The 27,985-nt window shown below is 40.4% G+C and overlaps 1 long non-coding RNA gene across 1 annotated transcript; it reads left to right on the top strand.

The window, feature by feature from the left end:
* The first annotated feature begins 13,393 nt into the window (after positions 1–13,393).
* LOC131382608 (uncharacterized) lies at positions 13,394–27,209 on the top strand. Its single transcript, XR_009212171.1, has 3 exons — positions 13,394–13,413; positions 24,541–24,675; positions 27,044–27,209. It is a non-coding gene; the product is annotated as an uncharacterized LOC131382608 (long non-coding RNA).
* The last annotated feature ends 776 nt before the right edge of the window (positions 27,210–27,985 follow it).

Here is a 27,985-nt window from a genome sequence, read left to right as displayed (position 1 = left end):
CCTCCTGCGTTGGCCTCCTCGAGTGCTGAGATAACAGGTGTGAGCTTCCACATGCAGCTAAATTCTTATATCTTAAATCCCTACCTCCCACAATAAGCGGATGTTAGGCCCACTTATTTTATAACTTTTTGCTGTTTATGTCTCTTTTTGTCCCTGGACACAGGGATTAGCAGCCCACTGTCCACCAAATTTCAAATCATTAGGGGCATTATGCTGTGTCCCAGGAGTGGCTGAGGCTTCAAGGACCTGCTGCTCTAACATAGGTCTGCTGAGGAGTATAATTCATCTTGTGTTTCTGTGTTGTTTAACAACCTTCCTGAGCTCCTCTAAGTCAGTCCATCCTGCCACAACTGGCAAGAATCAAGGAACTCTCCAAGAAAATGTTTCTCAACCTGCCTGTTGTCAAGTAGAAGACAGGTCTGCTGACCCCCCACCGTGTTTGCTCTTCACTGCATGTTCCACCTGAACTTTCCCGTCTGCTCAGTGAGTCTTGACAGTGGGGTCAAGGGGACTCACTCTCAAAGACCAAGGCTGACCCTCTCTGAATACAATGCCATGACCTAGTTACTATCACTGTGGTTTTGTCTTCAGGGACTAAAGGATACAATAAGAATTTGTCCCTTTAATTTTCCTGTTGATGCACAAAATACTTAAATGCTTCTACATAGGTCTGCTCTTTTGCACCACAGAGCACTAAGGGAAAGTCCCCGCAATAAATATGCTTTTCACCTGAGCTGCTATGTGTGACAGTTAAGCAGCTAAAGGTTAAAAAAAAATCAAAGCTCCCCAAATGTTGTGGGTATGACAGCTGGTCCAACTTCACGGTCTGTACTTTCCCTCTGTAACAGCCTGGATAAATACAGAGATAACTAGCAACTGATACCCTAGTGTGCCAAGCAATCAATGTATCTGTATGATTAAAAACCAGCATTTAACCATACTCTAGATACATGAAAAATCAACCCCACACTCATAGACTGTAATTCTACTTTGCTTCCAGATGGCAGTTACAATTGGAAAGGAAATACCTAGTTTACAGGAGGCATTAATACTCCATTGTTGCAGAAATGGAAGCCTTAAAAGAACGTATTCTGGACTTTCTGACCTGGATACTAACAAATGGTGGAAAATATGTATCTAAGAATACACTTGGAACAGAAATGTGAAAAACCAAATGTAAGAGATATTATGAAGGATCAAATATAAAATGACCCACTGCTAAAGAGGCAACAAAGAAAATTATAGAAGAAAATGACAAGAGGCATTATGCCTTAATGAGTTTGTGCTACTATGTAAGAAAATACACTAGGCTGGGTGATTTCTGAAGAACAGAAATGTATTTCTCACAGTTCCATAGGCTGGAAGTCCAAGATCAAGGTGCCAGCAGGATTGGTGTCTGGTGAGGGCCTGGTCTCCGCATCCAAGATGGCACCTGTGCACTGTGTCTTCAGGAGGAGATGTACTGTGTCATCACACGGCAGAAGGTGGAAGGGCAAAACAGGGGAAGCCCACTCCCTCCAGTCTTTGTGTAAGGACCCTAAACCCATTTGTGAAGACTCTCCCTTCATGACTGAATCACTACCTAAAGGCCCTACTTCCTAATCCTATGACATTGGTGATTAATTTTAGGGGGACACATTCAGAACATAGCACCCTATATTCAATTTCTTAAAAATTATTTTGTTGTTTTGCTTTTCTGTTTTGCAAATGACTTAAAGTGCACAAAATTGGATTAATCATAATCCTTGGCTCATAGCATACCTTGGCTCCTATTTCATCCTTGTCCGTGCCTGGGCCTCTATGTAAATGTATTTGAACAATATGTTAATCACTTGTGAACCCACAACACAACCCAAGAACTAGGGTTCTGACCATAACATCTGCTCCTCCTCTGTCCTTTTTCCTGATTTACACCCTTCAGCCTGAGGGTAACTACTACCCTGAATTTATGTTTAGGATTGCTTTCCTTTAAAAAAAAACATTGTTTTATTGCATACATATGATTGCCCTAAATGACATATTATTTAGTTTTTAAGGGTATAATTTATTTACCCATTTTTCTATTAATTTACCCATTCTCCTGTTAATGAACATTTGGCTTATTTCCAGATTTTTGCTAATATGAATGGCATTACATAAGCATTTTTTTTTTTTTTTACTACTTCTGGTGCATATGGGCAAGAGTTTCTCCAGGGCCTATGGTAGAGGAATTACTTTGCCATAACATATGAGAATGCTCAAATTTATAAGATAATCCAAATTGCTTTCCAAAGTGGTTGTTCCAATTTAAACTCTCACCTCCTGTATTAGTTTGAGATGATCTTGTTGATCTGCAGTCTCTCCATATTTGGTGATATGGTTTGGCTGTGTCCACACCCAAATCTCAGCTTGAATTCTATCTGCCAGAATTCCCACATGTTATGGGAGGGACCCAGGGTGAGGTAATTGCATCACAGAGGCCAGTCTTTCCTGTGCTATTCTCATAATAGTGAATAAGTCTCATGAGATCTGACGGGTTTATCAGGGGTTTCTGCTTTGGCTTCTTCCTCATTTTCTCTTGCTGCTGCCATGTAAGAAGTGCCTTTCACTTCCTGCCATGACTCTGAGTCCTCCTCCACCATGTGGGACTGTAAATCCAATTACAGTTCTTTTTCTTTACACCTCTTTTTCTTCTCAGACTTGGGTATGTCTTTATCAGCAGTGTGAAAACAGACTAATACAGTAAATTGGTACCAGTTGAGTGGGGTGGTGCTGAAAAGATACCAAAAAATGTGCAAGCGACTTTGAAACTTTGTAACAGGCAGAGGTTGGAACAGTTTGGAGGGCTCAGAAAAAGACTGGAAAATGTGGGAAAATCTGGAACCTCCTAGAGACTTGCTGAATGGCTTTGACAAAAATGCTGATAGTGTTTTGAACAATAAGGTCCAGGCAGAGGTGGTCTCAGATGGAGATGAGGAACTTGTTGGGAACTGGACCAAAGGTGACTCTCATTATGTTTTAGCAAAGAGAATGGCAGCATTTTGCCCCTGCCCTAGAGATTTGTGGAACTTCAAACTTGACAGTGATAATTTAGGGTATGTGCTAGAAGAAATTTCTAAGCAGTAAAGCATTCAAGAGGTGACTTGGGTTAAAGGCCTTCGGTTTTATAAAGGAAGCAAAGCGTATAAGTTTGGAAAATTTGCAGCCTGACAATGTGATAGAGAAGAAAATCCCATTTTCTGAGGATAAATTCAAGCTCTTGGCAGAAATTTGCATAAGTAACAAGAAACTGAATGTTAATACCCCAAGCAATGGGGAAAATGTGTACAGGACATGTCACAGGTCATCACAGCAACCCCTCCCATCACAAGCCCGGAGGCCTAGGAGGAAAAAACATTTTCTGGGCTGGGCCAGGTTCACTGTTCTATGTGTAGCATAGAGCCTTGTTTCTCTGCGTTTCAGCCCCTCCAGCCATGGCTGAAAGGGGCCAACATAGAACTCAGGCCATGGCCTTGAGAGTGCAAGCACCAAGCCTTGGTAGCTTCCATATTGTGTTGAGCCTGCACATGCATAGAAGTCAAGAATTGATGTTTGGAAACCTCCACCTAGATTTCAGAGGATGCATGAAAACACCTGGATGTCCAAGCAAAAGTTTGCTACAGGGGTGGTGCTCTGATGGAGAACCTCTGCTAGGGCTGTGCAGAAGGGAAATGTGGGGTCAGAGCCCCTACACAGAGTCCCTACTGGGGCACTTCCTAGTGGAGCTTTGTGGAGAGGGCCAGTCTTCTCCAGACCCCAGAATGGTACATTCACTGACAGCTTGCACCGTCAGCCTGGAAAAGATGCGGACACTAAACATCAGCCCATGAAAACAGCCAGGAGGTGGGCTATACCCTGCAAAGCTATAGGGGCAGAACTACCCAAGGCTGTGGGAGCCCACCTCTTGCATCAGCATGACCTTGATGTGAAACATGGAGTCAAAGGAGATCATTTTGGAGCTTTAAAATTTGACTACCTCCCTGGATTTTGACTTGCATGGGGCCTATAACCCCTTTGCTTTGGCCAATTACTCCCATTTGGAACAGCTGTATTTACTCAATTACCTGTACCCCCATTGTATATAGGAAATAACTAGCTTGATTTGGATTGTACAGGGTCATAGGCAAAAGAGACTTGCCTTGTTTCAGATGAGACTTTGGACAGCAGACATTTGGGTTAATGCTGAAATGAGTTAAGACTTTGGGGGACTGTTGGGAAGGCATGATAGGTTTTGAAATGTGAGGACATGAGATTTGGAGTGGCCAGGAGCAGAATAATATGGTTTGGCTATGTCCCTACCCACATCTCAACTTGGATTGTATTGCTCAGAATTCCCACGTGTTTGGGGAGGGACCCAGGGGGAGGTAGTTGAATCTTTGGGGCCGGTCTTTCCCATGCTATTCTTGTGATAGTGAATAAATCTCACAAGATCTGATGGGTTTATCAGGGGATTTGTCTTTTGCTGATTTTCCTTCCTTCTCTTATTCTCTTGCCACTGCCATGTAAGAAGTGGTGTTCATCCACTGCCATAACTCTGAGGCCTCCTCAGCCATGTGGAACCCTTAATCCAATTAAGCCTCTTTTTCTTCCCCATCTCAGGTATGTCTTTATCAGCAGTGTGAATATGGACTAATACATTTGGTATTGTCAACTTCTTAATATTTGTGGAGAGAATAGATGTGTAGTATCTTGTGCATTTTCCTGATTACTAATGAGGTTGAGAAATTTCTTATGTTTTGCGGGCTTTCTCTTTTGTGAAATCCCTATTAATGTCTTTTCCCAATTTTCTTTTGGGTTGCTATTTTTAAAATTAATTCATAGGAGCTCCTTATTCAAAATTAATTCATAGGGGCAGCTAGTTGGTATGATATTAATCTTTCCTAGGTTTTAGGTACTGCAAATATCTTCTTCTAATTTATAGTTTATCTTTTCACTTTTTTACTTTTATTTTTAATTTCTATTTTTTTTTGAGACAGAGTCTCACTCTGTCATTCAGGCTGGAGTGCAGTGGCTCACTGCAACCTCCACCTCCTGGGTTCAGACAATTCTCGTGCCTCAGCTTCCCAAGTAGCTGGGATTACAGGTGTCTGCCACTAATGCCTGGCTGATTTCTTGTATTTTTAGTAGAGATGGGGTTTCACCATGTTGGCCAGCCTGGTCTCAAACTCTTGACCTCAGTTGATACCTCAGTTGATCTACTGTTGGGATTACAGGCTTGAGACACCATGCCCAGCCTCTCTTTCCACTTTTTGATGTGAAAAGTTCTTAATTTTGTGATAGTCAAAATGTCTACTATTTTTTAAGGGTTAAGTGGCTTTTTGTGTCTCATTCACTTACATTTTCTACTGAAAGTTTTAAAGTTTTTTTTTCTGACATGTAGTCTTTTGTCCCTCTGGAATTTAATGTTTGTATATAGAGTGAACTAGGAATATAATTTCATTTTGTTTCCTATATCAATAACCATTATTTTTCTGTTCTATTTATTGAAAAGTCCTTTCTTTCCTTGCTGATCTGCCATGTCACCTACATCACATATCGAAGATTAAATTTGTGGAGATTTGCTTGGGAGCTCTCTATTCTGTTTCATTAGTCAGTTTATCAGTGAAGACCACATTGTCTTAATTGCCGTAACTTTATAAAAGTTCTGATATTTGACAGGACAAATCTTTCCTCTTCTTCAGTAATGTCTTTGATATTCTTGGCCCCTTCCCTTATATATATATATATATATATAAAAGAGAGAGAGAGAGAGAGACAGGTCTCACTTTGTTGCCAAGGCTTGAGGAGTGTGGTGCAATCTTAGCTCACTGCAGACTTGAACTCCTGGGCTCAAGAGCTCCTCCTACCTCAGCCTCCCAAGTACCTGGGACTCTAAAGCATGCACCACCACATCCAGCTAATTTTAAAAAAAAATTATTATTTTTTGCAACGATGGGGATCTTGCTATTCTGCACAGGCTGGTCTCAAACTTTTGGCCTCAAGCAATCCTTCCACCTCAGGCTCCCAAAGTGCTGGGATCACAAGAGTGAGCCACCACACCTGGCTTCATTTTCCATATTTTAAGGCCATTTTTAAAAAGCTGCTCAAGACTGCTTTACTTGAGTGTTACTTGCAACTCCCTTACTAGCCTTGGAAATACTGTTAGTGAAGAAAATCTAAAGAGTCAAAAAATAAAATATTCTTTCTTTTCTTCCAATTGCAAAAGAGCAGACACCCTCCTGAATCACAAAGCTAGTTTCGATAAATTGGTGAACTGAGAGCATACACAGCAGTATTAATTCTGTTCTAATTTCTGCTTCACTGTGGAGCGTCTTCACAGAGTCTTAAAAGATTATTGCTATGAAATATTCTTATGCATGTAACCTCTACAATTCTGCAGTTGTACTTGGCTGTCTTACCTAATAATCAGTTGCTTTGCTTCATAATATTTAAATTGGCATCTCTAATTTCCAAAAGGCATAAATACTAGTATAGATTTTTAGTTAAGCCAGAAGAAAGTAGACTTTATTTACTAACATAACTTATATGTAAAGGTTTAATAAATCTCCCTGCTTCTTTTCTTTTGCATCATAACAACCACTGGAAATAATCTTTCTATAGAAGTTGGGTGTAAATGAATAATGACTTTTGTGGCCAGAGGTGAATGGCCCAGGGGCTCCTGCACTCCAGGTCCCACTGAGCCTGCCACACAGCTGAGGGTATCAGTATTTCCACACACCTGTAGTGCACGTTGTCCCAGAACACAGATCAGATGCTCTCCTTTATTCAAATGGGGAGTTGAGAGTATTGTCATTGTAATTAAAGTAATAAATACATATTTGTACACTGTTAAAATCTGGTTGGATTTGTGTCCCTTCACAAAACAAATTGCTTAAATGAAGCCACAGAGTTAATATAATTGAGTACATTTACTTCTATGAGATGCTCTTTTAAATGGAATTAGAATCTAATTTGAAATGTCAGTTAAAAATTTAAATATTCCACTCAATTACATTTAGATTTTTGTTTTGTTTTGTTTTGAGATGGAGTTTAGCTCTTGTCACCCAGGCTGGAGTGCAGTGGTGCAATCTCAGCTCACTGCAAGCACCTTCTCCTGGGTTCAAGCAATTCTCCTGCCTCAACCTCCCAAGTAGCTGGGATTACAGATGCCTGCCACCACACCTGGCTAATTTTTGTATTTTCAGTAGAGATGGGGTTTCACCATGTTGGCCAGGCTGGTCTTGAACTCCTGACCTCAGGTGATCCACCCACCTTGGCCTCCTAAAGTGCTGGGATTACAGGCATGAGCCACCACGCTAGGCCTTTTTAGATTATTTTACTTTATTTTAGTTACTTGTTTTTATGACTTTGTTATAAAAATGTTAATTTAAAAAAATCAATCAATATAACAAAGAACATAGAAGATGATCAACAAGCATTCCCACCTCCGTGATCTAGAAATAACTGCCATCAATCCAAAAGCTTACACATGGTGAATCCCTTCACACCAGTTCACAGTACAAAGTAACCCCTTGCTTGTAGAAAACATTATTATTATCATTATTATTTTTGAGATGGAATTTGTCTCTTGTAATCCAGGCTGGAGTGCAATGGCCTGATCTCAGCTCACTGCAACCTCTGCCTCACAGGTTCAAAGGATTCTCCTGCCTCAGCCTCCCAAGCAGCTGGGATTACCAGCATGCACCACCATGGCCTGCTAATTTTTTGTATTTTTGTAGAGACGGGGATTCAACATGTTGGCCAGGCTGGTCTCGAACTCCTGACCTCAGGTGATCCACTCGCCTCAACCTTCCAAAGTGTTGGGATTACAGGCAGGAGCCACCACACCCAAACTAGAAAACATTATTCAATAGCAAACAATAGCAGTATGCTTGGGGGTTTTAGGATTGATTATTTTCAAATCTCCAGAAAAGCTCAATGCATTACCTTGGGCTATAATCTCAGGGCAGAGTCTCATCTGTTAACGGGGGGCTGATCTAAGAGTCCTTCCAGCTCTCAGATTAATGGTTTCCCATGTTGAACTGCTCCCTGCCACCCACCCAACCTCAGTTTTGTTTGTTTGTTTGTTTTTACAGAGACAAGATCTCACTATATTGCCTGTGCTGGTCTTGAACTCCTGGCCTCAAGCGATCTTCCTGCCTTGGCCTCCCAAAGTGCCGGAGTTACAGATGTGAGCCTTTGTGCTCAGCCCATCCTTGGATGTTCAAGTGTGGAGGTAAACAGTAGATGCCAAATTTACCTTCAGTTCAGAAGGGGCAGATGTCCCAGGGCATAATGATAACCATAACCAGGCCTCCCACTGCATGAAGACATTATGTTCTGAAGCTTAAACCTGGACAAAAGTCTGACCAGTAGCACTGTGTTCATGAATATCAGGTCAAAAATTTTAAACTGGGACTATCCAGAAGAACCTGGTAGATGCAGTTGCAGTCCACAGTCCGATGGTCAGCCACGATAACAGGCCGCCTGTACTTTCTCTTTATCATGGAGTCTTTGATGTAAAAATTGATGACACTTTCTTGCTTCTGGTGTACTTCCCTTTCTTCCTCATTTTCCATAAGTAGCTTCCTCCATCCCGCCTCCCAACAGGCCACAGTCAATTCAGGATATTTTAACCATGAAAATGAGTCTCCATAACATGGATTTAGAGGCCAGGCAGGGTGGATCACGCCTGTAATCCCAGCACTCTGGGAGGCTGAAGTGGGAGAATGGCTTGAGCTTAGGAGTTTGAGACCAGCCTGGGAAACATGGTAAACCCTGTCTCTAACAAAAAAATAAATAAATAAAAATAAGCCATGTATGGTGGTGCATGCTACTAGTCCCAGCTACTCAGGAGGCTGAGCTGGGAGGATTGTGGAGCAAAGGAGGTCAAGTCTGGAGTGGGCCAAGATCATGCCACTGCAATCCAGCCTGGGCAACGGACTGAGACATTATCTCAAGAAAAAAAAAAAAAAGATTTAAAGGACAGGCTGACTTTCTTGTTAGAAGCCAATGCTCATTTGCCATTCCATAAATCCTAGGGCACCTCTTAAGAATTATGCTAAGTCTACTCTACCTGTGCTCTATAAATGGAACAGCAACACTTGGATGATATCAGAGCTGTTTACCGCATGGTTTACTGAGTATTTTAATCCCACTGTTGAGACCTACAGCTCAGAAAAAAAGATTCATTTCAAATACTTCAGCTTTTTGACAATGTACCTGGTCACTGAAGAGCTCTAATGGAGATGTACAGGGAAATGCATGCTGGTTTCATGCCTGCCAACACAACATCTGTTCTGTAGTCCGTGGATTGAGGCATCATTTTGACTTTCAAGTCTTATTATTTGAGAAATATATTTTATAAGGCTGTTACTGCCATAGGTCATGATTCCTTTGATGGATCTGGGCAAAGTAAATTGGAAACCTTCTGGAGAGGATTCACTATGGTAGATGCCACTAAGAACATTCATGATTCACCAGAGGAGGTAAAAATAGCAGCATTAATAGGAATTTGGAAGAAGTTGATTCTGACTCTCATAAATGACTTTAAGGGGTTCGAGACCTTAGCAGAGGAAGTAACCACAGTTGTGGTGAAGACAGCAAGAGAACTAGAATTACAAGTGGAGCCTGAAGATGTGACTGAATTGCTGCAATCTTTTTTTTTTTTTTGAGATGGAGTTTTGCTCTTGTTGCCCAGGTTGGAGTGCAATGGTGTGATCTCGGCTCACTGCAACCTCCGCCTCCTGGGTTCAAGTGATTCTCCTGCCTCAGCCTCCTGAGTAGCTGGCATTATAGGCATGTGCCACCACATCTGGCTAATTTTGTATTTTTAGTAGACATGGTGTTTCACCATGTTGGTTAGTCTGGTCTCGAACTCCCAACCGCAGATGATCCATCTGCCTCAGCCTCCCAAAGTGCTGGGATTACAGGCATGAACCACTGTGCCCGGCCGAATTGCTGCAATCTTAATGGAAATAAATGGAATTAGATGGAAAAAAGTTTAGCCTGGGGCTTAGGGTTGGCTCTCCCTTTACTACCACATTCTTGTGCAGAGCACCAAGGAATCAGAGAATTCTACACTAGACTTTGACCTTGTGGGTTATTATGGCAGTATATTTATTGAAGTAAGAGAATAAAACATATTTAACTATGTGTTAGCTTCATTTATAACTCATAATTATTTAGACATAATGCAAATGTGGGCTGGAATTCATGTTCTGATTTTTTGTGGCCTTGAGCTAAGGAAAAGGGACCCAGGGAAATGGGCTTTATATGCTTGGATGGCTTCATGGAATCCCCAACTTCTTTAGCCTCTATGACGACTCAAGATTGTTACTAAAATCCACTTCGTATTATCTTTAAAAACCAAGGGATATTATTTTTACTTATATTATATTACATATTATATATTCTCTCATATAATGTTATATATAATATAATATAATATATAATTAATATATACTATAATATATATTATTTATGTTATATAATTATATTTACTATGTATAAAATAATGTATTATTTTTGCCTATTATGAATGAGAAAAGAAAGTGGTTTCTTGGGATGGAATCTACTCCTGGTGAAGATGCTGTGAACATTGTGGAAAGAACAACAAAGGACTTAGAATATTCCATAAACTTAGTTGATAGAGGAGTGGCAGGGTTTGAGAGGACTGGTTCCAATTTTGATATAAATTCTACTGTGGGTAAAATGCTACCAAACTGCGTAGCACGCTACGGTGAAATCTTTTGTGAAAGGAAGAGTCAGTCAGTGCGGCAAACTTCATTGTCATCTTATTTTAAGAAATTGCCACACCCTCTCCAGCCCTCAGCAACCACCACCCTGATCAGTCAGTAGCTAGCAACATTGAGGCAAGAGCATCCAGCAGCAAAATGATGATGACTTGCTGAAGGCCCAGATGATGGTCAGCATTTTTTGGCAATCACATATTTTCAAAGTAAGGTATATACATTATATTTTAGACATAATGCTATTGCACACTTAATTGACTACAGTAGTTTAAACATAACTTTTTTTTGAGATGGAGTCTGGCTCTGTTGCCCAGGTTGGAGTGCAGTGGTGTGATCTTGGCTCACTGCACTTGACTCTGCCTCCTGGGTTCCAACAATTCTCCTGCCTCAGCCTCCTGAGTAGGTGGGACTACAGGCAGGCACCACCATTTTTGTATTTCTGGTAGACACAGGGTTTCACCATGTTGGCCAGGCTGGTCTTGAACTTCTGACCTCAGGTGATGCACCTGCCTCGGCCTCCCAGTGTGCTGGGATTACAGGTGTGAGTCACCATACCATGCCTGGCAACATAACTTTTTATATGCACCAGAAAGCAAAAAATTTTGTGTGACTTGCAAAAAATTTCGTGTGACTTGCGCTGTTGTGATATTCGCCTTATTGTGGTTACCTAGAATGTGTAATATCTCCAAGGTGTGTCTGTATCCCTAAAAGCAGAGCTGGAATAAGGAACTGAGTGTGGGTGGTTTATTTGGGAAGTGATTCCAAGAAGCAAGAGTCAGAAGTGGGAAGAGTGAGCCAGGCAAGAAAGAAAACCCAAAATAATGGCATGCTATTGAGACTCCTGCCATGGAGTTTTTTCTGCAGGACCTTCTGAGAGGCTCCGGAAAGTTATCCAGAACTGTCCACCTGAAACATGAGCCTCAAGCATTTGCCCACCTGTCCCACACTTGTTGAGGTCTGCCCCTGAGGCTGTTAACCTGCAAGTGTTTCTGGGCTGTATTTGTGCTCAGGAAAAATCTTACAATAGTGGAGATGTCCTAGGGCAGAAAGTGTAGCTTGAGTTTGCTGGCAGCACAAGGGAAGCCTGCGCTTCCATGGAACTTCCCACCGAAGGTGGCTGAGACTGAATGAAAGGTGCGCTGAGAAGACATGACGCAGGCGCCATTGCACTAAGCAATCGTAGCCTTCGATCTGGGCGAGAGGACCCCCGCCCTGAATCCTGCGCTTGAGAAGGTGCCTCTCTGGCTCTCCACTGACTGCACCCCGGCCCACCCAGAGCTCCCACCCTCTCTTCTAGGGCACACACTGGGTACTCAGGCCCCTGGCCAAATGTGCCTGAGCCTGCATGGCTTCTTCCCTGGGTCCATTTCAAAGTGCAAACTGTGCTTGTCCAAATGGTGCCCAAGGCTCTGCTGTCCGAAGGGGTGAGTATTGTGGATGGAGCTTGCATGGGGCCTGGGGAGTCCCCTACACAGGGGTACGCAAGGCTTCTCAAGTGAGGACAGGCCTAGCTACGATAAAAGAAAAAAGTTTAGCCTGGGGCTGAGGATTGGCTCTCCCTTTACTACCACATTCCCTGGCAGAGCACCAAGGAATCAGAGAATTCTACACTCGACTTTGACCTTGGGGGTTATTATGGCGGTATATTTATCAAAGTAGGAGAATAGAACATATTTAACTATTTGTTAGCTTCATTTATAACTCATAATTATTTAGACATAATGCAAATGTGGGCTGGAATTCAAGTTCTGATTTTTTGTGGCCTTGAGCTAAGGAACAGGGACCCAGGGAAATGGGCTTTATATGCTTGGATGGCTTCATGGAATCCCCAACTTCATTAGCTTCTGTGATGACTCAAGATTGTTACTAAAGTCCACTTTGTATTATCTTTAAGAACCAAGGGACATTATGTAGGTCAGTAGTTAGAAGGCACTTGATTCAAAATATCTATGAACCAAAGGATATAAATGACTAAAAGCAGGAGGATTATTACCTGAAGGGGTGGAGGGTTGATCTCAGGATATGACCTGTGAGATCCTTCCTGCTGGCTCAGTGCTGGCTGAACTTAGGGTAGGAGAGCACCAGAAACAACACGTATCTGGGACAGGAGGGAATGCAGGGAGGAAGGAAAGAGAAATAAGCCTTTTTGTTTTTATTGATACATGACAATCATACATATTTCTAGGGTACATGTGATATTTTGATACATGCATACAATGTGTAGTGATCAAATCAGGATGATTTGCACATCCATCACCTCAAATATTTATCATTTATTTGTGTTGAGAACATTCCACATCTTTCCTCTAGTCATTTTGAAATATATGTTATTGTTAATGATCGTCACCCCACTGTGCTATTGAACACTAGAAATTCTTCTGTTCCTTCCATCTAACTGTATTTTTGTGCCCATTAACCAACTTCTGGGAAGGGTAAAAGAGTGAGTGGATGAAAAGGGCCCTTTTTAAGGAAAAGTAAATTTTACGAGAAGGGAAGACATTTTAGGAGGAAAAATAAAAAGGTGGACCATGGGCTTAGAGTGGGGACTGCAGAAATTGAATGGCAAAGAGGAAAAACCAAGTTAGTGATGTGAAAATACGTTTCAGTGTCATTCCTTTCGCAGGTCCAATGTCTGATATTCTTTTGGGAAGCTGGATATGAGGTAGGAATCTTTCCTTGAGTCGTACATTTTTATGATTATGATTGTTATTGAATGATAGCTGACAATTATTGAGAGCAATTATTGAGGACAATTATTGAGCTTTGACAAGCTCTTTTCAAAGGCCTTTACATATATTTTCTCCACGTCTAATTGTTAGATATTCTTATTATTCCCATTTTGTAGATGAGGGATGCACAGGCATAAAGCTTATGTGGAGGCAGAGAGCAGCTAAGTAACCTGACCATGGCCCAACAGCAAACAAATGATGGGGCCACATGCAAATCCGGACAGAACCCTTCTATTATATGAAGCTCAATGTTTTCTTGTTTTCATCTTGTTATGAATACACCTATTTGTAAAGGGGTTTTGAAGCTACTTTAAAGCATTTTGTGGCTGTGTGTAGTGGCTGACACCTGTAATCCCAGCATTTTGGGAGACCAAGGAGGGCAGATTGCCTGAGCTCAGGAGTTTGAGACCAGCCTGGCCAACATGGAGAAACACTGTGTCTACTAAAAATACAAAAAAAATAGCTGGGCATGTTGGTGTGCACCTGTAATCCCAGCTACTCTGGAGACTGAGGCAGGAGAATCGCTTGAACCCGGGAGATGAAGGTTGCAGTAAGCTGAGATTGCACCACTGCACTCCAGCCTGGGCGACAGAGTGAGACTCTGTCTCCAAATAAATAAATAAATAAATAAATAAATAAATAAATAAATAAATAAGATTGAATTTTGAGCTCCTGACTGTGTCCCTAGATTGTACTCATACATATTTTGATGTATAATAAGATTTATTCTTAGTGCATTTTTTAAGTTAAAATATTTATTGAGCATCTACTGTATACCATGTACTGAGATAGGCAACAATGGTGCAGGGAACATATGGCACAGTCTCTGACCTCAGGTAACTTTCACTCTCATACATATGTATTAGGACACCAATACATGTGTGAATATAAGATAGTATGATAGACATTGCAACAAATAATTATTTACTGTACACCTATTTTATAGGATTTTAAACTTTAAATACTTTCACCCTATTTCCAAAAAAAGTATTGCATAACTTTACAATGGATTCTCAGTTTGAAATCATCATATGAACTGCAGTAGCATCTGCTGGTGAAATACTGCTTTGTATCTGTTAGAATAGTCCAAACAACTGGGAGAGAACTGCATTATTAGGGCTGTAAAAGTTATTGTCTAGAAATCTTAGAAAAGAAGAGGAAGGTCTATGGTAGATGAATAAGATGACATCTAAACTGTTCTCTTAAGCTACTGAAGTTCTGTGGCTATCTCACAGCACAAAGTTCCAGTGTATGCCCACAACTCCTCATGCCACAAGATGTGACACCTTTCCAAACTCTTTTTGCAAAAGTTTCTAGTTATGTCTCTTATAAGAGTACTTTTTATACCCATATATTCCCGATTTTGTAGTGCACGCAAAGACAAGTTGGGAAGGGGCTTCCATTTGTCGATGCCAGCTGCTCTATGGACCAGGCCCTGCCCATGCATCCATGTTGGTTCTTTTATCCCTACATCAGCCATAGCCCGTAGGCATTAACCTCCATTGTACAGATGAGGAAATTGAAACTCTAAGAGAATATGCAATTTACCCAGAGTCATGCAGCTTGTGTATGTAAGGGTTGGAATGAAAATCCAATCTGTGTGAGTCCCAAGTCCCCTTCTACCATATGGTTTCCATTTCATTTTGCTATCACCTTGGCTGGGATATGTCTACCCTAAAAGATAGTAAGTAGGAATACTTGTCTCTATGCCTTAACCTAACATCCATGGGCTTGCTTTTTGTATTTGGAGGTGTCATAATATTATAATAATAATTTGATTTTATTTAAACAGTGAATATTATACTACTCAGTCTAGAGATTTATGATATCCCATTCTAAACTGGATGATAGCAATGAAGCTTCTTCAAGGAGACAAGTATGAGTAATAAGGTAGAAATAAGTTGAATTTCTATGGAGTTGCTACTTCTGAATTTAAAGCTAGCTGAGGTTAAGTAGACATTCAAAAAGATCACCATAATCTTCACTTGAATAATATAAACATTTATTATTTTTTACATATGTATTTATGGAACATAGATGTAATTTTAAAACAGAATTTTTGCAAATTGTATTAAAATATATTAAAAACATAATACATTATGACCCAATAGAGTTTTTCAAAGTAACTCCGTGTTAGTTTAAAATGTGAAATTCAATTGATATAATTCACCATAGAATACAGTGTGTATGTCAGTATAATATATATCAAAATTGGAAAGACGTAAATTTATCTTTGTTTTGTAATAAGATGGAATTACAATTTTAATGAATTTTAACTTTCATTTTAGATTCTGGAGGGTACGTACAGGTTTATTACATGGGTGTATTGTGTGATGCTGAGATTTGGGGTATGAATGAAGGTGTGAGTGCCTGTCTTGGACTTGCACCCAGAGCAACCTCCCCTGATCAGCAGAGGGTAAACTAACTTGAATTACACTTGAATTTTTTAGGAGAGCAGGTCACAAAGGGCAAATTGTGGTCCAGAGACAAAAGTGCTCGATGGTCTAAAATGAGCCTGCCATATCACTGAGGGTACAGGTCTTCACACAAATGTATTTCAGAAAGGGGTCAAACCTTTGTTTAAAGATAAATGTAAGCTGGGTGTGGAGGCACACGTCTATAATTCCAGCTACTCAGGAGGCTGAAGCAGGTGGATCCCTTAAGTTCAGGAGTTTAAGACCAGCCTGGACAACATAGGAAGATCCCATTTCAATTTTTAAAAATGAGAAAAAAAATAGATAAACTTAAGCATATTAAAATTTTAAAGAGTTTATTTGAGCAAACAGAGATTCATGGATCAGGCAGCTCCAAACTGAAAGTGGCTGGAGGATATACTGGAGGTGTTTGTAGGGAAGGCTTTCATAGGCTGAATATAGAAGTAGAGTAGAGAAATTATTTGATTGGAAAAAATTTGGGCGGTTGTATTATTTGAACTATCCTGGTGGTAGGTCTCTCGTTACACAGCTAATACTCAGCGGGCCACTTGTTGACGGGCTAAGCTTGTTTCATTTTGTCTATGTAGGAACCCAGGCCATGGGAGGTGTCTCAGCCTAATGCTCTCCCATTAAGTTATTTTACACCTTCTCTCTGTATCAGGGTAAGCGGGGGTCTTCCCCACGAGGGTTCTTACCACCCTGTTTCCCTCAGCAAAATGAAACTGTCCCTTTTGTCCTGTAGGCAATCTTCTGAACAGGGCTTTCCTAATATTCTTATATCATCTTATTTTATCTTATCCTCTTCTCTGTACCTTGTTTACACACTTCTGGAACACTTGTGTGTCTTGCACCCATCCCCTGCATTATTTAGGCAATCCTAAAAGAAGACTTCTAGGATGGATTGGTAGAGAACTGCTGGCATATTGAGCCCTCTCTCTTTGTATCTGGAGCTTTCATATTTACCTTAGTTCTCCATGCCAATTTTGCAATTATCTTTGTTCTCCACTTCAAAATACATTTACCTCTGACAGAAGCTGAGTACATAAAAGGGACCTTGTCCAGTGGTACTTATGAGGCAGGAGACGTGATATATTTAAAATTATAAACTAAAAGCTTTCGGACACCAAAAGCATAAGTAACAAAACAAAAAATAAGTAAATTGGACTTCATCAAAATTTAAAACTTTTGTGCAATCAGAGGACAACTGGCAGAATGGAAGAAAATATTTTAAATAATATCTTTGATAAGGGATCAATATCCAGAATATATAAAGAACTCCTACAACTCAGGAATAAATAAACAACCCAATTAAAAAATAGGCAAAGGACTTACATAGAAATTTTCCCAAAAAAGATATACGACTGGCCATCAGGCCCATGAAAGACGCTCAACATCACTGATTACTAAGGAAATGCAAATCAAAACCAGAATAAGATACCACGTCATACCCATTAAGATGGCAATCATCAAAAAACCAGGGAATAATAAATGTTGGTGAGGATGTAGCCAAATCAAAACTCTTGTGAATTGCCGGTGGACTCTACAGTGGTATAGTCATGGTGGAAAAGAGTACAGCAGTTCCTAAATTAAAAAAAAAAAAAAAGGGAACGTAGGCTGGGCTCAGTGGCTCATGCCTGTAATCCCAGCACTTTAGGACACCCAGGTGGCCAGATCACGAGGTTAGGAGTTCAAGACCGGCCTGACCAACATAGTGAAACCCCATCTCAACTAAAAATACAAAAATTAGCTGGGCGTGGTGCTGTGTGTCTGTAATCCCAGCTACTCAGGAGGCTGAGGCAGCAGAATCTCTTGAACCTGGGAGGTGGGGGTCGCAGTGAGCCGAGATCACACCACTGCACTCCAGCCTGGGTGACAGAGCCAGACTCCATCTCAAACAAATAAATAAATAAATAAATACATAAATAAAAATGAAACATAGAATTACCATTTGAGTCAGCAAGTCCATTCTGGGTTTAAACCTATAAGAATTGAAAGCAGGGACTTCAACAGATATGTGCAAATTCATGTGCATAGTAACATTATTCATGATAGCTGAAAGGTGGAAGCATTCATTGACAGAGGAATGGATAAACAAAATGTGGTACTGATATACAGTGGAATATTACTTAGCCTTAAACAGGGACATTCTGACACATGCTACAATGTGGATGGACTTTGACATAATGCTAAGTGAAAGAAGCTGGATACAAAAAACTAATACTGCCTGATTCCACTTATATGAGGTATCTAGCATGTAATATTCATATAAACCAAAAGTAGAATGATGGTTCCCAGTTACTGGGAGAAGAGATTAAGGAAGGGCTATTGTTTAAAGAATGCAGAGTTTCAGTTTGGGAAATTGAAAAAGAAAAACTTCTAGAGATGATGGATGGTGGTGACAGTTGTACTATCAGGTGACTGTATTTAGTGACACTGAACTATGCACTTAAAAATGGTTAAAATGGCAAATTTTATGCTACGTATATTTTGCCAAAATAAAAATTACAAACTTTTTTAAATTTAAAAGCTTTACAATAATTAATTAAAATAAAAGTAATTAAATCTATTTTAAAATTAAAGCTAAAATGAATTCCTCTTCAATCCCAATAACTATGTGCCAAAAGTGCTACTTCTGCAATGATCATTCTACCTACTGTGAATATCCATGTGCGACTTTTGGCTAGTTCATAAAATAAACTTGAATGAGCATTAATTTTTTCTAATTCTCTTTCTCTATCCACCAGCTAACATTCTACACCTTACAACATGCAGAGCACACCTGATACAGATGAATCATTTTTCTGCTCCCTCTCACAATTCCCTCTAGTATCTGTGATTTATATACGCCCTCCTGCTGCTCTAGGTCCAATTTCTGTGCAGTTGGATGTCTTGGTATTCGTAACTCTTGCCCTGGGTAAGCAAGAAACACAGTGAAATTGACGTTTTCTCTTTGAAGTTGACTCTGAAATAGGAGAATCTTTGGGTGGTCCATCCATGTCCATTCATTCCTGTTAACAATGTTAACAAATGTTTTCTGGCTTAGGACGTTAAAGAAGGAGAATTTTATTTTTTTATTTTACTTATTCATTTTTTCATTATTATTTTTTTGAGACGGAGTCTCTCTCTGTCCCCCAGGCTGGAGTGCAGTTGTGCAATCTTGGCTTACTGCAACCACTGCCTCCCAGGTTCAAGCGATTCTCCTGCCTCAGCCTCCCAAGTAGCTGGGATTACAGACGCGTGACACCACGCCCGGCTAATGTTTTGTATTTTTAGTAGAGACAGGGTTTCACCGTGTTAGCCACGATGGTCTCAATCTCCTGACCTCGTGATCCGCCTGCCTCGGCCTCCCAAAGTGCTGGGATTACAGGTGTGAGCCACCATGCCCGGCCTAAAGAAACAGAATTTTATTAATTTATCAGCTGAGTTTGCATTACGCAGCTTACAAAGCATTTGCCATTGTTTGAGGTTGCAATGAGGACAACATGAAACATCTGATGAAAAACGTTCACAAAACCTGGTCTGTTTCCAACAGCTTATCTATGTAAGAAACGCTTTTATAACATGACAACCCTAAAAATAAAACCATTTTAAGGTTAAAGCTGTCCTTCCAGTTGCTATTTCAAATTTTATCCCAAGAACTGAGGTGCCATTCAGTAAAAGGCAACTACAGGCTTCTCAGCAGTAAGGCTAAGTACTTGTTTTGTGTTTTCTGGTGATGAATTTATTTCTTGTCTTTGAGTTTCCAATGACAATTACAAAAGTGATTGTCAATAGTATTAGTATAATTTGATTTCTAATAGAATGAGTTTTCCAAGTATGTGTTAGTCAGAGCTATGATATTCTTAATAATACCAGAACTTATTTTGTGCTCTATGATGATGATATTAGTGATCTGTTTTCTCAGCAATATTTTACAGTGCTTCAGAGTATTAATACACTCATCTGTGTTTTTGGCTGGGTGCCATGGCTCACGCCTATAATCCCAGCACTTTTGGAGGCTGAGACGGGTGGATCACTCAAGCTCAGGTGTTGGAGACAAGCCTGAGAAACATTGCGAAACCCCCTCTTTACTAAAAATACAAAATTAGCCAGGCTTGGTGGTGCATGCCTGTAATCCCAACTACCTGAGAGGATGAGGTAGGAGAATTGCTTGAACCCGGGAGGTGGAGGTTGTGGTGAGCCAAAATCATGCCATTGCACTCCAGCCTGGGCAACAAGAGTGAAACTACATCTAAAGTAAAATAAAATGAAATAAAATAAATAAAAAAGTAAATAAAATAGTGAATAGTATTCCTTTGTGTGTGTGTGTGTGTGTGTGTGTGTGTGTGTGTGTATATATATATAACATTTTCTTTATCCATTCATCCAATGCTGGCCTCCTACATTGCTTCCATAGCTTAGCTATTATGAATAATGCTGCAGTGAATATGGTAGTGCAGTTATCTCTTCAGTTTGCTGATTTCAATTCCTTTAGCTAAACACCCACAGGTGGGATTGCTGGAACATACAATAATTCTATTTTTAGTTTCTGATGAATCTCCATATTATTTTCCATAATGGCTGTATTAATTTACATTGGGAAATGCAATTACTTTTGATGCTGTTGGGAATGGACTGGTTTATTCAATAAATCATGTTAGGTACATTGGCTAATAGTGTGTAGGAGTCAAGTTATATTTACTGAATTTTTTACATTAAGGTATAGCTAAAACAGACTGAATAATTAAATGTAAAAATGATCTGGAGAAAACCTTTGTTTTGTTTTGTTTTGTTTGAGATGGAGTCTCACTCTGTCATCCAGGCTGGAGTGTAGTGGGGCGATCTCGACTGACTGCAACCTCACTCTCCCAGGTTCAAGTGATACTCCTGCCTCAGCCTCTGAGTAGCTGGGATTACAGGCACGTGCCACCACAGTCGAATAATTGTATATGCTTTAAAATAGGAATAGATTTTCTAAGCTAAACTGAAGGGAAATGCTAAGGAAAGAGTGAGATTTGACTTGATAATTATGTGTCTGAATGAATCAGCCAATTAATAAAATGAAAAAAGTCCAAGGAAAGTGGTGCATGCCAGTCATCCCAGCACTTTGGGAGGCCAAGGTGGGCAGATCACTTGAGTCCAAGAGTTCGAGATCAGCCGGAGCAACATATCAAAATCCTGTCTCTACAAAAAATACAAAAATTAGCCAGGTGTGGTGGCTCATGCCTGTAGTCTCTGTTACTTGGGAGGCTGAGGTAGGAGGATCACCTGAGCCTGGAGATATAGAGGCTGCAGTGAGCTGTGATCATGCCACTGAACATCCAGCTTGGGTGACAGAGTGAGACCCTGTCCCAAAGAAACTAAACTAAAATGAAATGAAAACAAACACAAGACAAAAATTGATGGACTTATTTTAACACATAGCATGATGAACACACAGATATAACAATACTAACCCAATGGGTTTTTGTCAATCACACTCATGGTCACTAGTCTAAAGGAAATAGGAATAATGACTATGAATTCACAACCATTTACATCATTAGAAATATAAATTATCATCAGATATATCAGACTCACAATTATTTGACCTTTTAAGAATTCATCCTGCTCTCCATAACAAATAAGAAAATATTGATAACTCTTTTTTCCCTTAACTTAGCCCTTTGTGCTCCTGAATCTCTGAATTTGTGTTTATATCTTAACACACATTTTTTGGAATTATTTTCTGCAGCTTTTTTCTCTTCACTTGAGACATCTCCTATATTCTCTTTCCACTTTTCCACAAATGACTCAATTTTTTCCATAAGCTTCATTGATGAGTTCCATGTATGTGATGATAGTGTAATGATAAATTATCAATGTGGTTTCCCTCCAGTCTTGTTCGTTATTCAAGTGACTCTCCTTGGTTTAGCAACAGGCTAGGAGGTATCTATGACATTTTGTTCAGGTTAAGCAGAAAGAAGAAAACAAAATCTACATTCTCTTTTCATATTTTAAACACAAGCCAACAAATAATATGGAAGGACCCATGATTAGACAGTGAGGATTTTATGTTCCCTCAAGAGTAATTGAGATTGTTTAATTGTATGGAGGAATGAGCATATCTCAAGGGGAAGCGAGAAGATATAATATCTGGATGACAGAATCACTAAGAAGTGGCTTTGCAGCCTGGCTACAACACTGCACACAGGAAATATTAGGGTGCAGTGGTGCACGTCTGTAATCCCAGCACTTTAGGAGGCTGAGGCAGGTGGATCACCTGAGGTCAAGAGTTCAAGACCAGCCTGACAAATATGGTGAAACCCCATCTCTACTAAATAGAAAAAATTAGCTGGGTGTGGTGGCACATGCCTCTAATCCCAGCTACTTGGGAGGCTGAGGCAGGAGAATCACTTGAACTTGGGAGGCAGAGGTTGCAGTGAACTGAGATCACGCCATTGCACTCCAGCCTGGGCAACAAGAGTGAAACTCTGTCTCAGAAAAAAAAAAAAAAAAAAAATCACTGCCCCACCAACTTTTTCACATAGGATGATTAAGGATTCCAGAGCCCATGCTATCTCTAGGGGACTCCTACCCCTGCCACACCACACATATATCTTGACAGGGCCTGTCACAGAGAAGAAAAGGCCCAGTAAATTAATATCACAATCATTGCCACATACCCACCAAAAGACTCAAATTAAAATTTTGACAAAATTTAGTGTCAAGAAGAATGCAAAGATTTAGGAATTATCAGACATTGTAAGACTGTCAGTTGGTGTGTTAACATTGGGATGAAACCAATAATCCCTAGTAAAACTGACGATATGTTTACCCTGTAACCTATGGTTTCACCTCTTGCTTTATACTGTACGTAAATACACACTAATGGTAACCAAATAGAAATACAAACATGTTCAAAACAGCATCATTTGTAACTGACAAAAATGAACACAACTCACATGTCCACCAATAATGAAGGGATACACACTGGTGTACTGTATTTTCATTTACTTTTATTTTTTATATTTATTTTATGTATATAAATATAAATTTATATATTTTTTTTTGAGACAGAGTCTTGCTTAGTCGCCCAGGTTGGAGTGCAGTGGTGCGATCTCAGCTCACTGCAACCTCCGCCTCCCGGGTTCAAGCAATTTTCCTGTCTCAGCCTCCTGAGTAGCTGGGATTACAGGCATGTGCTGCCACTCCCAGTAAATTTTTGTATTTCTAGTAGAGATGGGGTGTCACCTTGTTGGTAAGGCTGGTCTCAAACTCCTGACCTGAGGTGATCCACCTGTCTCGGACTCCTAAAGTGCTGGGATTACAGGTGGCAGCCACTGCGCCTGGGCTTTTTTTTTTTTTTTTTTTTGACTGTCACTCTATTGCCCAGGTTGGAGTACAGGGCGCGATCTTGGCTCACTGCAACCTCCACCACCTCCCAGGTTCAACTGATTCTCCTGCCTCAGCCTCTCGAATAATTGGGATTACAGGTGCACACCACCATGCCTGGCTAATATTTTTTTAACAGAGTCTAGTTCTGTCACCCAGGCTGGAGTGCAGTGGTGTAAACTCGGCTCACTGCAACCTCTGCCTCTCAGATTCAAGTGATTCTCCAACCTCAGCCTCCTGAGTAGCTGAGACTACAGGCATGTGCCACCATGCCCGGCTAATTTTTTGTATTCATAGTACAGTTGTGGTTTCACTGTGTTTGCCAGGATTGTCTCCATCTCTTGACATCGTGATCCACCTGCCTTGGCCTCCCAAAGTGCTGAGATTACAGTCATTAGCCACCATGTAGCCTAATTTTTGTAGTTTTAGTAGAGATGGAGGTTCACCATGTTGGCTAGGTTGTCTGGAACTCCTGACTTCAAGTGATCTGCCTGCCTCGGCCTCCCAAAGTGCTGGGATTATAGGCATGAGCCATCATGACTGGCTGGTGTACTGTTTTAATAGAATGCAGAAACAATGCTAAGTGTGAATCTTAAATACTTAATATTGAGTAAAAGGGGTCAGATGCACCAGGATACAGACTTTTACTCCAATTATGTAAGAGAAAAACCAGGCAAAATCAGACTTTAGGCATATAAAAATGCATAATAAGGCCAGGCACTGAGGTCAGGAATTCGAAACCAGCCTGACCAACATGCGAAACCTCATCTCTACTACAAATACAAAAATTAGCCAGGCATGGTGGCACATGGCCCGTGTCTGTATTCCCAGTTACTTGGGAAGTTGAGGCATGAGAATCGCTTGAATCTGGGAGGCGGAGGTTGCAGTGAGTCAAGATCATGCCACTACACTCCAGCCAGAGCGAGGCTCCATCTCCAAAAAAAAAAAAAAAAAAGAAAATACATAATAAAATTATAAAGAGAACCAAGGAGAAGATGGCAGGTATCCACAGATAATGTGGATATCTGTTATATCTGTTACTAATAAGGGGAAGGAAGACTAGGATCAGCTAGGGGCATACAGAGGACTTCTCAGTGGCGATAGTGCTCTATTTCTTCACCTGGATTGGTATCACACAGATGTTTATTTAATAACTGATGTATCCCTATATTTGTTTGTATATTTTAAAACAAGAATGAAATAGAGGAAAGGAAGGTGAATGGAAAGAGATTTCTCCATTCATCAAAATTTTAAAGTCATGTTTTTCTTCAGATTCTTCTCCAAGCTCAGTCTGAAATGGTGAAAGCAGCCAAGTGCGGTGGCTCATGCCTGTACTCTCAGCATTTTGGGAGGCCGAGGTGGACGGATCACCCAAGGTCAGGAGTTGAGACCAGCCTGGCCAACATGGTAAAACCCCGTCTCTACTAAAAACACAAAAATTAGCTGGGTGTGGTGGTGGGCACCTATAATCCCAGCTACTCGGGAGGCTACAGTGAGCTGAGATCATGCCACTTGACACAAAAGAGTGAAACTCTGTCTCAAAACAAAACAACAATGACAAAAGGAAACAGGGAAACATCCTCAATAACACAGGACTTATTAAACTAGGATGCAGCCACTCGTACTCTGTCTTGATTTGTAGATTAAGGAAACGATGACCCTCCCTAGGTACTGATTTAGAGTGACATTTCTGTGAAAATAGAGAAATACTTATATATGCATAGAACACATATATGTATTTAAAATTGTATATGAGTATGACATATACATACATATTTGTGTGTATGGCATCTGCATCATTGTATATGAAAATAACTTCTGTGTTCAGCCCTAAAAAAGAACAAGATCTTTCCATTTGCCGCAACACGGATGAACCTGGAGGGCATTATACCAAGTGAAGTTAGCCAACCACAGAAAGAAAAACATTGCATGACCTTACTTATATGTGGAATCTTAAAATGATTTTCACATATAAAGGAATAGAAGGCTGGAAGCGGTGGCTCACACCTGTAATTTCAGCACTTTGGGAGGCCAAGGCGGGAGGATCACGAGGTCAGGAGTTCAAGTCCAGCCTGGCTAACACAGTGAAACTCCGACTCTACTAAAAATACAAAAAATTAGCCAGGTATGGTGGCATGTGCCTGTAATCCCAGCTACTTAGAAGGCTGAGAGAGTAGAATCTTTTGAACCAATGAGGCAGAGGTTGCAGTGAGCCGAGATCATGCCACTGCACTCCAGCCTGGGCAACAGAGCAAGACTCTGCCTCAAAAAAAAAAAAAAAAAAAAGAAAAGAGAACAATGGAATGGTTACCAGGTAGAGAGGAAGGGAGGAAATAAGAACATGTGGGTCAGAGATACAAAGCAGCAGATACGTAGGATGAACAATCCTATACATCTAATATACAACATGAGGACTATAGGTAATAAAATTGTACTGTATGTGGGATTCATGGTAAATGAGTAGATTTTACCTTCCCTTGCCACACTAAATAAAATGTGGGTATCTGTGAGATGATAGATATGTTAATTTGCTTCACTACAGTAGCCCTTTCACTATGTATATGTATCCTATATCATATTGTGTACCTTAAATATACACAATAACATTTATTTAAAAAAAAAAATTGGCCAGGCATGGTGGCTCACACTGGTAATCCCAGAACTTTGGGAGGCCGAGATGGGCAGATCACAAGGTCAGGAGTTTGAGACCAGCCTGGTCAACATGGTGAAACCCCATCTCTACTAAAAATACAAAAAAATTGGCCAGGTGTGGTGGCACACACCTGTAATCTTAGCTACTCAGGAGGCTGAGGCAGGAGAATTGCTTGAACCTAGGAGGCAAAGGTTTCAGTGAGCTGAGATTGTACTACTGCACTCCAGCCTGGGCGACAGAGTGAGACTCCATTTCAGAAACAAAACAAAACAAACAAAACAACAACAACAAAAAAACAAAAAGAAAACATTTTGGCCAGGAGTGGTGGCTCCCACCTGTAATCCCAGCACTTTGGGAGGCTGAGGCAGGAGGATTGCTTGAGCCCAGGAGTTCAAAAACAGCCTACAGTCTGGGCAACATGGTGAGACCCTGTCTCTATAAAAAAGAAAAAGAGGCCAGGCACTGTGGCTCAAGCCTGTAATCCCAGCACTTTAGGAGGCTGAGGTGGGCAAATCACGAGGTCAGGAGTTTGAGAACAGCCTGGCCAAATGGTGAAACCCCATCTCTACTAAAGATACAAAAAATCAGCCACGTGTGGTAGCATGTGCCTGAAATCCTAGCTACGCAGGAGGCTGAGGCAGTTGAATTGCTTGAACCTGGGAGGTGGATGTTGCAGTGAGCCAAGATCTTGCCATTGCACTCCAGCCTGGGTGACAGGTGGAGACTCCATTTCAAAAAAAAAAAAAAACAGATAAAGAAAAAAATTATGAAACTATGCACAACAAAATTAAAATGTTGACTCAAAAGGGAGCACTGAATGACTGGGGTGCATGAGATAAAAGATTACTTAACATTTTTATACCTATTGAATTGTATCCTATGTATGCATTATAAATTTAAATGTGCAATAATGCTGATAACTGAAATGTGGGTATGCATTGACTAGGACTTCGCATTTCCCATTTGCTCAAATTCCTCATGATTCTAGATGCATACGAATAGAAATACAAAATGTAAGGAGACACAGGACTTTTGATAGCCCTTTCTTCCTTCCACATTTTGTGTCTTTGCCTATAGTTTGCCATATGAATCCATATGGCTAATGAGCAAAATATTTTTCAGATGGATACCTGTGACCAAGCATTGCAAGTTAAAGATATTTCTGAATCTTGGACCTCTTATTTACAGTGAAGCCCGGCCATGCATAATAAAAAAGAGAGGAATGTAAAAGGTTGCTGCATCAATAATCAATTTCTGGTGAGCAATAATTATAGGTAATGTAAAATGAGAAAATTACTGCATTTCATAACATCTTGAAAGAACTCCTATATTCAATGATTTTGAAAAAAGCATCTAAGTTCCCTCTTTTCTTTTCTATAATGAAAAGACATTATCCAGAAGAAGTTCAAGAATAAAATCTGAAGGCAACTTATCTGACCTGGACACATGGTCTTGCCACTTATTAAACATAACTTTCTACACACTAACCTCTCCAGACCTCAGATCTTCAACTCTCTAAAATGGAAACCTAGTAGTATTTACCTCTAGAACTGCAGCTGAACTGAGCATTTTAGGGAAGGAACAAACACACACACAATATATATAGTCAGATTATGAACGCAGTGTAGCCCAGAATACAAAAATTTCTCAGTAATAGAGATCCTCAAGAGAAGAATGAGATGCAGCCTATCTCAGTGACATTTCATGTGGCAAATGAAAAGTGAAAGTCCTTAATGAGAAAGACATGGGCAGCCAGTGACACCATCCATTCAATGTAGACTCTCAACATCTCTGACAGTCATTACCTGTTGTACCCCAACCTGCTTATATATTGGGGTGATATCACCTTTTGGTCAAAACATGCATAAACCTTAAGCCTCAGTTAGAAATATTTATGGACAACCAGATATTCTGTGTTTCCAGTCAAAACTTACGTAGACCACATTTTATGTGACAGGAGAAGGCACAGTTGATGCCAAGTTAACCCTGAGATCATCTCTGCCTGCAGCTTCCTATCATCATAGCAAGCTCTTTCCCTGCAGTCCATCATCTGTAACTGCCCTT

The sequence above is a fragment of the Hylobates moloch genome, unplaced genomic scaffold, assembly GCF_009828535.3.
Source record: "Hylobates moloch isolate HMO894 unplaced genomic scaffold, HMol_V3 SCAFFOLD_204, whole genome shotgun sequence".
Lineage (NCBI taxonomy): Eukaryota > Metazoa > Chordata > Mammalia > Primates > Hylobatidae > Hylobates > Hylobates moloch.
This window is presented reverse-complemented; position numbering and strand designations above follow the sequence as displayed.